Source organism: Muntiacus reevesi, chromosome 4 (assembly GCF_963930625.1).
Source record: "Muntiacus reevesi chromosome 4, mMunRee1.1, whole genome shotgun sequence".
Lineage (NCBI taxonomy): Eukaryota > Metazoa > Chordata > Mammalia > Artiodactyla > Cervidae > Muntiacus > Muntiacus reevesi.
In genome coordinates, this window is record NC_089252.1 from 141,028,258 (window position 1) to 141,041,077 (window position 12,820).

The window sequence follows — 12,820 nt, forward strand, 5'->3', positions numbered from 1 at the left end:
CTGCATGCATAAGTACGTGGGGATTTTGCTCCCTTGATCTGAATCCTTCAGACTGGCCTTTGATATTTTGCCTTTGGGGAAATAACAGTTGTAGCCAGTGTACTCACTTATGCACCACAGACTTTACCTCTGTTAGCACTTTGAATCCATACAACCCTATGAAGTGAGTACTACAATTTTACGGTTTTTCAGAGAGGGTCAGTAATTTGCCCGGCTTATACAGCTTGTTAGTGGCACAGTCAGGATTTGAACTCAGGCAGTCTGACTCCGGGGCCCATCCACTTAATCCCAATGTGGTACTACCCTCTGTGCTCTGCTTTATATAAAAGATCCAACAGTGAAAAATGTTACTCAAAGTTAAAACATGAGCTCCTGTCATAAATCACAGAAGTTGCTTCCCATCTCTGAACCTTGGCTTTCTCATCTATAAGATGAAAACTTAGACTAAATAAATGCATTAAAGACCTGTCCAGAAGTAAAGATCTAGTTTAAAGTATTATCTACAAGTGAAAGTCGCTCAGTCATGTCCGACTCTTTGCAACCCCATGTTCTATACAGTCCATGGGATTCTCCAGGCCAGAATATTGGAGTGGGTAGCCATTCCCTTCTCCAGGGGATCTTCCCAATCCAAGGATCGAACTCAAATCTCTCACATTGGAGGCAAATTCTCTACCAGTGAGCCACCAGGGAAACCCAAGAAAACTGGAGTGGGTAGCCTATCCCTTCTCTGGTGGATCGTCCCTACCCAGGAATCAAACTGGGGTCTCCTGCATTGCAGACAGGTTCTTTACCAGCTGAACTACTAAGAGAAGTTTAGAGTGTTCAGTTCAATTCAGTTCAGTCGCTCAGTCATGTCCGACTCTTTGTGAACCCATGGATTGCAGCACACCAGTCCTCCCTGTCCATCACCAATCTCTGGAGTTTACGCAAACTCATGTCTATTGAGTTAGTGATGCCATCCAACCATCTCATCCTCTGTCATCCCCTTCTCCTGCCCCCAATCCCTCCCAGCATCGGTCTTTTCCAATGACTCAACTCTTCACATGAGGTGGCCAAAGTATTGGAGTTTCAGCTTCAGCATTAGTCCTTCCAATGAACACGCAGGACTGATCTCCTTTAGGATGGACTGGTTGGATCTCCTTGCAGTCCAAGGGACTCTCAAGAGTCCTCTCCAACACCACAGTTCAAAAGCATCAATTCTTTGGTGCTCAGCTTTCTTCACAGTCCAACTCTCACATCCATACATGACTACTGGAAAAACCATAAACTTGACTAGACAGACCTTTGTTGACAAAGTAATGTCTCTGCTTTTTAATATGCTGTCTAGGTTGGTCATAACTTTTCTTCCAAGCAGTAATCGTCTTTTAATTTCATGGCTGCATGAAATTATGTTTAGAGTATTACCATGTGAATGTATTGTGCTCAGCATTGCAGGAAATCTGAACCTAGAAGTAAGAAGTTAGCAACTTCATTGGTTTCTATAATATCTCACCAGAGCCTCTGGTTTTGTACTGCTTATGCTGCTTTCTACAACACTACCTCTCTCTCCTCCTTCTAATGAAAGTCCTTTCCTTTATGAATGCAATTTCTAATCTAATTAATGTTAATTTCTTACTCAACTTGAATAAGACCCCTGGTGTGATGGGGGAAGTTTCAGTTAAGTAATTGTTATGGTGATCTTCAAGCCTTAGTTAGCTTAAGTAATTCTTAAACTCCCTTCAGAAACCAACACGATTATTCAGCTGTATCAGATAAATGACAACATATCATTTCTCAATGGAACAGAGTGATACTAAAGCTCACCTATGGAAATCCCCATGTTTCTAATACTATCATTAACTAATTTGAAGAACCAATTTAAAAGTGGAACCAGATTGAATCAGAGTTTCCTCTTTTTGCAGGGGAGGGCCTCTGTTTCCTTTATATAGTTAAAGCATGTTCAAAGTGTTTTAATAATAAGTTATATTGCTGGTTCATATTATCACACCTCCATAAGCCTTCTATACTGAGATATATTACTGTTTGTTTCCTTGAAAACCATCTAATATTTGAGAACATAGTGTATTTTTTTCCTTTTTCTTTTTTTTCAATTGTGTAACAACATTTCCACCAGTCTCAAACAGTGGTATTTAGTCCTCTTGATCTTCAGGACAGACTATAGGTCCTCCACTTAAACACAGCAGGCAATGTACTAGGATTAGGAGGCCAATTTAACTTCTTCCATTAGTTATTAACATCCATAGGTATTTGATATAAAATTGGGCAAAAATGAACCCATTTGCAATTTCACATAAATAGTAAAAGAGAAATGAATAATTTGTCTACTTTTTGTAGATAAGAAATGTTGCCAGTCAGCATAACTTCTTACCAGTCTGTCATCAGCTGGAAATGACTTAGCAATGGGATATTGTTTTTCTTTGCCGATGTTCTTAAATCAGATTCCTTCAGAAAGCATCTATTAAATACCTACTATGAAGGACATATGGTATTGGTTGTATCAACCCATATTTCCCTGAAACAGATCAAGAATAATATAAGGAAAAGAAATAGTCACAACTACATATGCCCCAGGCACCATGACAAACCATTTTACATATATCAATCTGTTTCACCCTCACAGAACCCTACCAGATAGTTGTTATTATCTCCATGTGATAGGAAACTAAGGTTTATCATGAATAAACCCCTTCCATAGGTATCAAGATTGCCAGGAGAAATAGCAATACCCTCAGATATGCAGATGACACCACCCTTATGGTAGAAAGTGAAGAAGAACTAGAGAGCCTCTTGATGAAAGTGAAAGAAGAGAGTGAAAAAGTTGGCTTAGAGCTCAACATTCAGAAAACTAAGATCATGGCATCTGGTCCCATCACTTCATGGCAAATAGATGGGGAAACAGTGGAAACAATGACAGACTTTTTTTTTGGGTTGGGGGCTCCAAAATCACTGCAGATGGTAACTGCAGCCATGAAATTAAAAGACACTTGCTACTTGGAAGAAAAGTTATGACCAACCTAGACGGCATATTAAAAAGCAGAGACCTTATTTTGCTGACAAAGGTCCATCTAGTCAAAGCTATGGTTTTTTCCAGTAGTTATGTATGAATGTGAGAGTTGAACTGTAAAGAAAGCTGAGCACCAAAGAATTTGTAGTTTTGAACTGTGGTGTTGGAGAAGACTCTTGAGAGTCCCTTGGACTGCAAGGAGATCCAACCAGTCCGTTCTAAAGGAGATCAGTCCTGAATATTCATTGGAAGGACTGATGCTGAAGCTGAAACTCCAATACTTTGGCCACCTCATGTGAAGAGTTGACTCATTGGAAAGGATCCTGATGCTGGGAAAGATTGAAGGCAGCAGGAGAAGGGGACGACAGAGGATGAGATGGTTGGATGGCATCACCGACTCAATGGACATGAGTTTGAGTAAACTCCAGGAGTTGGTGATGGACAGGGAGGCCTGGTTTGCTGCAATCAATGGGTTCACAAAGAGTCAGACACGACTGAGCAACTGAACTAACTGATAGGTGGCGTGGCTAATAAGTGGTGCAGATTTATCCCAATTCTGTCCAACTCCAGAGCCTATGAGATTAACCAGTGACAAGTGGATGCTGGTATATCACAGACTCCTCTCTCTAGAACTTCTTCAAAGCAGTGGAAATGTGAGCCAAGAGTTTTATATCCAGTATAGCTGACTTTCAAGTATCTCTACTTGAATAGAATGGATTTAACTAAGAAAGGGTTCTTAAAGAAGATGATGTTTGTTGCTTCGGTTGCTAAGCCCTGTCTGACTCTTTTGTGACTTCTCTGTAGCCTGCAGGCTTCTCTGTCCATGGGATTCCCAGGCAAAAATAACTGGAGTGGATTGCCATGCCTTCCTCCAAGGGATCTTCCCAACTCAGGGACCAAACCTGCATTTCTTAGGTCTGCATTGGCAGGCAGATTCTTTACACTGAGCCACCCAGGAAGCTCTGAAGATGAGTCCTTATCTTTTTTTAAAGAAAGGACAAGGTTTGAATGAAAAGAGTGAAGACTGTTCTTGAGAGGAGTCAGCAGAATGGCCAAAACATGGAGAAGATAACAATTAAAAACAAACAAACAAAAAAAGACCTGATCTCCTAAGGAGTCCTGGGGCACATGACTCCCCAGGCATATCTCTCCAGATATGCCTGGTGGCCAGTTAATAAGAGGCTGAGGATCCTCATCAGGGTACAATCATACACATTCCCTCCATTTTTATTTGCACTATCACAATCAGCCAAAAATATCCATTCATTTTGCTGTAGAAGTTCAGCATGGTTGCTATGCCATTATTTTTCTTCTTGCCCTTGCCAAGACCTCTTTGTCTTCTCTGAGCCACAAACAAGGAATCAGGCACTCCAGTAATATTATTTTATTTTTTTAGGTGACCTGAGGATGCATGATTGGAGAAAGAGTAAGGAAGAGCTTACCTGGAGTTGTGTGTAGCCTTTGTTGGAGAAATTTGGTTCTTCTCTCTCCTGAGGTTCTTTGCAGGGTTCACTCCCTAATAGGTATTTGAAAAGATAAAAATTCATCTATACTCCTCATACTGTTTACATATTTCCACATCCCTTTCTAGTCTCAATCCAAATGTGTATCTGCTTGCAATTTATTTACATGGCTTTCTCTTCTTTTAGACTCTTTTATAGAAGGCTCCTTAAAGTCTTAGTAACACAGTCATATCCGGTTCTTTGTGACCCCATGGGCTGCAGCCCACCAGGCTCCTCTGTCCGTGGAATTCTTCAGGCAAGAATATTGGAATGGATTGCCATTCCCTTCTCCAGGGGATCTTCCTGACCCAGGGACTGAACCAGGGTCTCCTGCATTGCAAGCAGATTCTTTACTTTCTGAGCTACTATTGCTCATCTCCTTAAAGAAGGGACTGTCTTAACAATCCTTACATCTCTATGGCCTATCACAAAATAGGTACTCAATATATGTTTAATAAATGAATGAATGATGTTAAAATCATATTGTAGTCTTCTCCTTTCCATTGAAAAAAGATTTTCTATATTAATAATTATCTTTATTGCTGCTTATATGGACATCTCCTTGGTGCTGCTTCCCAGGTGACTCAAGTGGTAAAGAATCCACCTGCCAACACAGGAGATGCAGGAGACGTAAGTTCAATCCCAGGGGTGGAAAGATTCCCTTGAGTAGGGCATGGCAACCCATTCAAGTATTCTTGCCTGGAGAATCCCATAGACAAAGGAGTCTGACGGGCCACAAAGAGTCAGGACATGACTGAGTGCATGCCTGCATTGCACACATTGATATATTATCATTTAACCATCTTTTCAAGGCATTTCAGTTCTTTCTACTCTTTAGAAATTCTTTGTGAGTTACTAAGTAGAGACATGACTTGATATAAGCAAAAATTTAGAGGCAAATAATATGAATGAGGTTGGTCAAATGGCCCAGATGTAAGGAGGCCACTTAGGAGACTCACCTCAGTCACACCAAAGGGTGCTGACGAGGTGGCCAAGGCCAGGATTAGGATGATGGTTGTGGAAATGGGAAGGGAGAATCCATTTCTACATCTACTGCTAAAGCTGGAAGGTTGTAATATGGGTTTATGTCTACTAGGGGCTAAAAATATGACAGACAATAGCAACATTGTTCTGTGTTGAAGGGCATTGTTTTAGCACCACGGACAGCTCCTGACTTGCAAGGCAGGGGCTGTGGGTGGAATGGGGCCATTATCACTGTCTGATGGCTCCTCTCAATAAAAAGCAATAAATAGCATTTGTTGAGCATGTACTCAGTGAAAGCTTTCCATGCATTAACTTATTTAATTCTCACAAGGAAGCAGGCACAGAAAGGACCCCAAAGTCAGACAGATAACAAATGAGGCAGAGCTAATTTCTGAACCCAGGCATTCTGGCTCCAAAGTCTATTACACCATATTGTAAAAGACAATTACAGTTAAGTATGATAAACTATATGACAGAAAAACCACAAAAGAGAGGTATCTGAACTATACGATGGAGGGAAAGAAAGGGAGGAGTATTCTGGGAAATTTTCCCACAGAAGAGAACACTGGAACTAAGTTTTGAAGAATGAATGGGATTTAACTAGAGAAGAAGAAGGTTAATAGTCTACTTGAAGCCCCGTGTTGAGAAGGGTTCCGAGGCCAGATCAAGGCTCAGCAAAAAGCCTCCTGTGATCAATTAACAAATGAGGTAGAGAACAATAGGAGACCTGAGCTAGCGAGGTATGTGGACCAAATAATAAAGCATCTTGCATGTAAGTTAAGAAGTTTAGGGCTTCCCTGGTGGTCCAGTAGTTAAGAATCTGCCTCGCAATGCAAGGGACATCGGTTCAATCCTGATCCGGGAAGATCCCATGTGTGCCTGTGTTAGTCACTTAGTTGTGTCCAACTCTTTGACCCCATAGGCTGTAGCCCACCATGCTTCATGGCAACTAGGCCCTTGAGCCCTAGAGCCTGTGCTGCACAACAAGAAAAACCACTGCAATGAGAAGCCTTCACAACAGAGAATAAAGAATAGCCCTCACAATCACGATAGAGAATAGCCTCCACTTCCCACAACGAGAGAAAGCCTGCACACAGCAGTGAAGACCTAGCACAGCCAAAAATAATTAATTAATTAAAAAAAAAAAAAAGAAGTTTAGACATTTTCTCTAAAAGCTATGAGAAATCACCAAGGAGTTTTAGGCAAGACATGGCAGGATAAAATTTGCATCCTAGAAAAAGCATCCTAAGATGTCCTAATACCTAATGTAATGAACAAAAACTAACTTAGAGAGAGGGCAATACATTCATCCTAGATAAGCTGGGAACAGAGGCAAACAGACTATATCCACTCAATAATAGTTACAAGAAGCTCTGATTGGAGATGCCCTTATTAAATAAGAGTGAGATGAAAAGAAATTAGGAGGAGGCAATGGCAACCCACTCCAGTACTCTTGCCTAGAAACTCCCATGGATGGCGGAGTCTTGTAGACTGCAGTCCATGGGGTCCCGAAGAGTCGGACACGACTGAGTGACTTCACTTTCACTTTTCACTTTCATGCACTGGAGAAGGAAATGACAACCCACTCCAGTGTTCTTGCCTGGAGAATCCCAGGGATGGGGGAGCCTGGTGGGCTGCCATCTATGGGGTCGCACAGAGTCGGGCACGACAAGCGATTTAGCAGCAGCAGCAGAAAAGAAATTACATGGTGACCATGTAAATACAGTACAGTCAAACATGGGACAGACAGGGAGGAAGGAAGGTAGTGGGTGAACTATGAAGAAACTAGTCTGGAAGAAAACATAATGCCAAGATACAGGAGATCCTCAGGGATTACACTGCACAAAAGGGCCTCAGTAAGAAAATGAATCTGAGAAAAATAAGACCTCAAAATTCAGATGACAAAATGAAAGAGGGAGAGTAAAGAGATTTCAGAGCTAAGGAAATGAATCAAGAACAGAAGCAACACCATTATATATCTAATACATAAATTAGAAATGTCAAAGTAACAGGAAAGACATGATTGAAAATTGAATTAATGGCATGGATAAAAGACTTGAGATAATTATGGGAAATACAAAGGAAAAACACAGAGGAGTAAAGCAATTAAGGAAAAGATAATAAGAGAACCAAGAGACCATCAAACATAAGGATAATTGGTGTCCCTAATAGAGAATCCAATAAACGCAACAAAATATGCATTCAGAAACACAATACAGGGACATTTTTCCTAAAATGAAGGAAGAACTGAATCTGCAGAGGAAATTTTCCATTGTGTACCAGGGGGAAATACTGCTTTGAACAAACAAGATATAGCCTGGTTGTTACTAATTTTCAAGGGAAATAACTTAGACATTGGGCAGAAAAGGCAAATCACCCATGAAAGCAGAGGTGGCTAGGGATGGAATCAAGCTGGATACAAACATTTCCAAACAGCCTCAATGTAAGAAGATAATAAAACAATGTCTAGAAAGTTTGGAGAGAAAAAAGTGTGGCCTTGGAATATTACAAGTAGTCACAAGTAGATGTCTCAAGCATGAAAGAACAGAGAGTGAAACACCCATGAATCTTTCTTGAGAAAAAAATCCAACCGGAGCTTCCCTGGTGACACAGTGTAAAGAGTAAAGAATCCACCTGCCAGTGCAGGAGACATGGGTTTCCATCCCTGGTCTGGGAATATCCCACGTGTCACAGAGCAATTAGGGCCATGTGCCACAACTACTGAGCCTGTGCTCTAGAGCCCGAGAGCCACAGCTGCTGAAACCTGCATGCCCTAGAGCCCAGCCTCCGTAATAAGAGAAGCCAGCCCGCACACTGCAACTAGAGAAAAGCCTGTGTAGCAAGGAAGACTCAGCACAGCCAGAGAAATAAATAAAATTTTCCTAAAACTCCAACCAATCAGGACCAAGAAATGAAATTTTTTAAAAAAGAATTCAGGAACAGAAGACACCAATGTAAGAGTCAAAAGAATATGATGACAGGATGGGCAGGTAAACTATTTATATACAGAATTAAGACAAAGAACTGATGGGATTCTAGCTATGGAACAAAATGTAGATATTACAAATCCTGACAAAGTAAAAATACTAGATTTTACAAATCAGAAGGTGGGAGAAGGAAGAAGTAAAATGCTAATTACTTCATCTCTCACCTGCAGGGATCCAATGATTGAAGCATAAACCAAGGGAGGGAAATAGTGTAACTTCCTAACAATTTCCTAACTTTTTTCTTAAGCTCAGGAATGTCTTATAAAAACACTTCTCCCAAGGTGAGGGGAAAAAGTTATCTGAAACTAAATTACCTCAGTTTAATTTTAGTTTTTCCTTTTGTAAAGTGAAAGTGAAAGTCGCTTAATTGTGTCCAGCTCTTTGCAACCCCATGGACTATACAGTCCATGGAATTCTCCAGGCCAGAATAGTGGAGTGGGTAGCCATTCCCTTCTCTAGGGGATCTTCCCAACTCAAGGATCAAACCCAGGTCTCCTGCATTGCAGGCAGATTCTTTACCAGCTGAGCCACCAGGGAAGCTTAAAATTTAGTACTTCAATTAAAATAACTTTGGTAATTAATCATAAAATTCTTTCCATCTGTCTGTCTCTCATCTTCTACCTTTACATACACATAAAAGAGACCTTGAGTTGTGTTACTATTTCTGGGTGGTGAGATGTTTTCCCAGTTTTGCTGAGATATAATTGACATATAACATTGTATTAGTTTAATCAATATGTACAACATACTGATGTATATATTGTAAAGTGACTATCACAGTAAGTTTAGATAACATCCATCACCTCACATAGGTATAATGGCAGGATTTCCTTCTTTTTTGGGTGATGAGATTTTGAGGAATGTGCTTTTTTTCTTTTTTTCCTTTGTATTTTTCTGTATTGCCTGAAATTTTTGGTAAGGAACAGGTATTTTTAAGATAATTACCTTTTTATTAATAAAATGAATATGGCTGCTCCAAGTGATTTGACATGGAAAGATGTCCATGATACATTGCTGAGTGAAAATATTGCTGGTTTCAAAACTGCATCTGCAATATATCATTATTTGAGGTAAAACCTACATAACATACATGCTAATATATAAATTAATAAGTCTGAAAAGGCAAACACCAAAATGTTAGCAGTATCTCTGAAGCTGGGATAAAGAATTTAAGAGAAGGGTTTATAATTTCAGTATAATTTTTTTAAAACCTTTTAAAATTGAAAATGAAACACAGGTACAAACACAAACAAAAAGTAAATGTGTAGTCTTTTAAGTTCCTAAGGTGAACATCCTGTAAATACAACCCAAGTCAACAAATACAACATTGTCAGTAGCCCCAAAACCTGTCTGGTGCCCCATCCTCTTTCCTCCCCACAAAATATTAGTATTATCATGACTTTTGAAGTACTGATATCCTTACATTTCTTAATGGTTTTATCACTCAAGTACGCATGCACTTAAAAATACTTTGATATATTGTCTCTTTTAATCTATGTCTCTTTCTCCCTCTATTCCTTTCTTTTCCGATATTGGTTGAAAAGCCCTGGAGCATCTGTCTTGAGTTTTCCACAGATGCAAGCTGGGCTTGGTTGCTTGCACAGTTATGATGCACTTTAATTTGTTCCTCTGTCTGTCCTCCATATTTCCTACAGAATGACAGTTGGATCCAGATTCTCTTTGGCAAGACTATGAGTGATGTTATGCCTTTATCAAGTGCTATAGCATGCCTGCTTGACTCTTTTTGGGTGATGTTAGTAGCTATTGATTAATATCTCAATCCATTGACTTTTTAGGATTGCAAAATATTTCTACATACCTCAATAAAAATAATAAGTAATAACAAAAAGATTTCTAGGGAATTCCCTGGCAGTCCAGTGGTTAGGGCTCCACACCTCCACTGTAGGGGGCACCAGGTCCAATCCCTGTCAGGGAACTGAGATGCCACAAAAATGTTTTGAATTCTACATTTCTTTCTCATTCATTAATTGAAATGCTTTTATATGGAGATAATTTCCCTCATTGGTTACCCAGTGTTGCAATTTATACAGAAAAGGCAAGATCATTGTTTGACTCTGTTTTCTTTACCAGTTTTGAAGATAATGAATTGGTTCTTTATCATATTCTGAAAGTAATCAATTATTGTTTAATATTTATATGAATTCATGGGTTGCACATATTTGGTGGATTTTAATCAATTGCGATTATTATCCTTTCTGAAGGCTCTGATTGTCTCCTCTGTGGCCATGCCTTCCAGTGAATGCCTCTGGACTGGGGATTCGCCTGCTGTCTATTGAGCAGGTGCCCGGCTGCTCCCTCAGCTTTGTTAGCACGGATGTTGATACCATGCAAGTCTTCCTATATTGGGGGATTCGGCAATATCTTGTAGCCCAGTTTTGTCAGAAACATGTCCACGGGTTTTGGATTTAGCCATCTAGTTTCCCTGTCTGTATTGCCTCATCTTTGGCCAGTTAAAGCCTCTTCAGTTCAGCTTGTGGGTTTTATTGTTTGTTTTCTGTTTGGCCATGTCCCTAAAATGCTTCATACCTTCCCCCCTGTCAGATTTCCAAGCTCAACTGGTAGATCTTCTGTCCCAGTTAGGAATTAACTATTTCTCTGAGACTTAATCATTTCTCCAAGAAGCCTTAATTTAATTGAGAGGTAAATTAAGAGAGGCAAATATTTCAAGACCATAATATTGGTACTAGGCATGCTCCATGTTTCTGCCTTGCTCACGAATTTTAGGCCTCTGGATATATATGATTTATGTATAGTCTTATAGTCTTAGCTCTGTCCCCAAAGACACCTACAACCTGTATATAATCTATAGACCACAGGCTATATGTACATAGACGAAAGACTGTCTCTTTTCTCTCCACTTAACTCTGAACTCGGCTTCCCTTCTCTACTGTCCACTTCCACTCTTTCTCTTTCAAAGCAATATCCTACCCTGAAAAGGATCCCTGGCTGGTCAGCTAGAAGAATCTGTAAAGGTTACACTGCTCCAGCTCCTCTGGCGTTTACTGCGAACCCACTCCACTCTCCTGCTGCTGGAGCTGATGGATCTCTTCCCACGACAACAGCTGTTCTCAGGTTACGCTACCATGCCTTCCAGTGATCACCTCTGGATGGGGTTTCTCCTGCTGTCCATCCAGCAGGTGCCCCGCTGTTTTGCTATGCTCTGTCAGCAGAGATGTTGATACCATGCAGGTCTTCCCATATTGGGGGATTCAGTGATATCTTATCAGCCAGTTTTGTTGGAATTGTGTCCACGGGTTTTGGATTTAGCTGTCTAGTTTCTCTGTCTGTATTTGGCAATTCAGAGAAATTTCAGAAAATATGCTGCAGCTATGATCTTCCCAGCTCGTCTTATTTTACTATATTTTCACAATGGTTATGTTTAGGCTGTTATGTTTTCCGGGAAGGAGGGAAAAGCAACAATATTTTCATTTGGGGAAGGAAAAAAAGATAAGTCTGGCTGCATTGTACTGCTTGGCTTTGGGGGAATTAAACAGATAAAATCAGCTGGTATGCACTAGTACAGCTGTACCACTAGTGAAATATTTAAATACATCCATTTCAACCAGCACCAGGCTCAACTAGTCCCAGGTCGCGCTAGTAGTAAAGAACCCGCCCGCCATTGCAGGAGATATAAGAGACCAGGGTTTGATCCCTGGGTGGGGAGTTCCCCTGGAGGAGGGCATGGCAGTCCACTCCAGGATTCTTGCCTGGAGAATCTCATGGTCAAAGGAGCCTGGCAGGCTACAGTCCATAGGGTCGTATAGAGTCAGACATGACTGAAGCGACTTAGCAGCAGCAGCATTTCAACTAGTAAATACCACTATTTCAAACCCAAGTTCTCCTACCTTGATGTTCCTTTCCTGTGCCCCCAACCCCCTCTTCAGAAAAGTTCAAGTCTACCCCGGGAGGGGTCCTTCAGGATTCCAGCTCACTGGCTGCTTGGTTACTGCCCAGACTACATTGTTGGTTCAACATCCTGACCGTGGTGACTTCCCTAGTGGTCCAGTGGCTAAGACAGCACTCCCAGTGCAGGGAGCCCTTATTTAGTTCCTGCTCAGGGGACTAGATCCCACATGCTGCAACTAAGATTTTGCAGTTTGCATGCCACAAGGAAAATCAGAGATCCAGAGTGCCACAGTTAAAACCAGGCATGACTGACTGAATAAATAAATAATAAAAAATATATCCTGACTATGACCTCTGGGAAGACTACACAGGGTTTTGAGACTGGCAGTACATGGAGATAAGAGAGAGGATGAAACGGGTATGTGGCTTCTGAATGGGCCTCAGCTGAATAGTTCAACCAGTGTTTCAGAAGCATT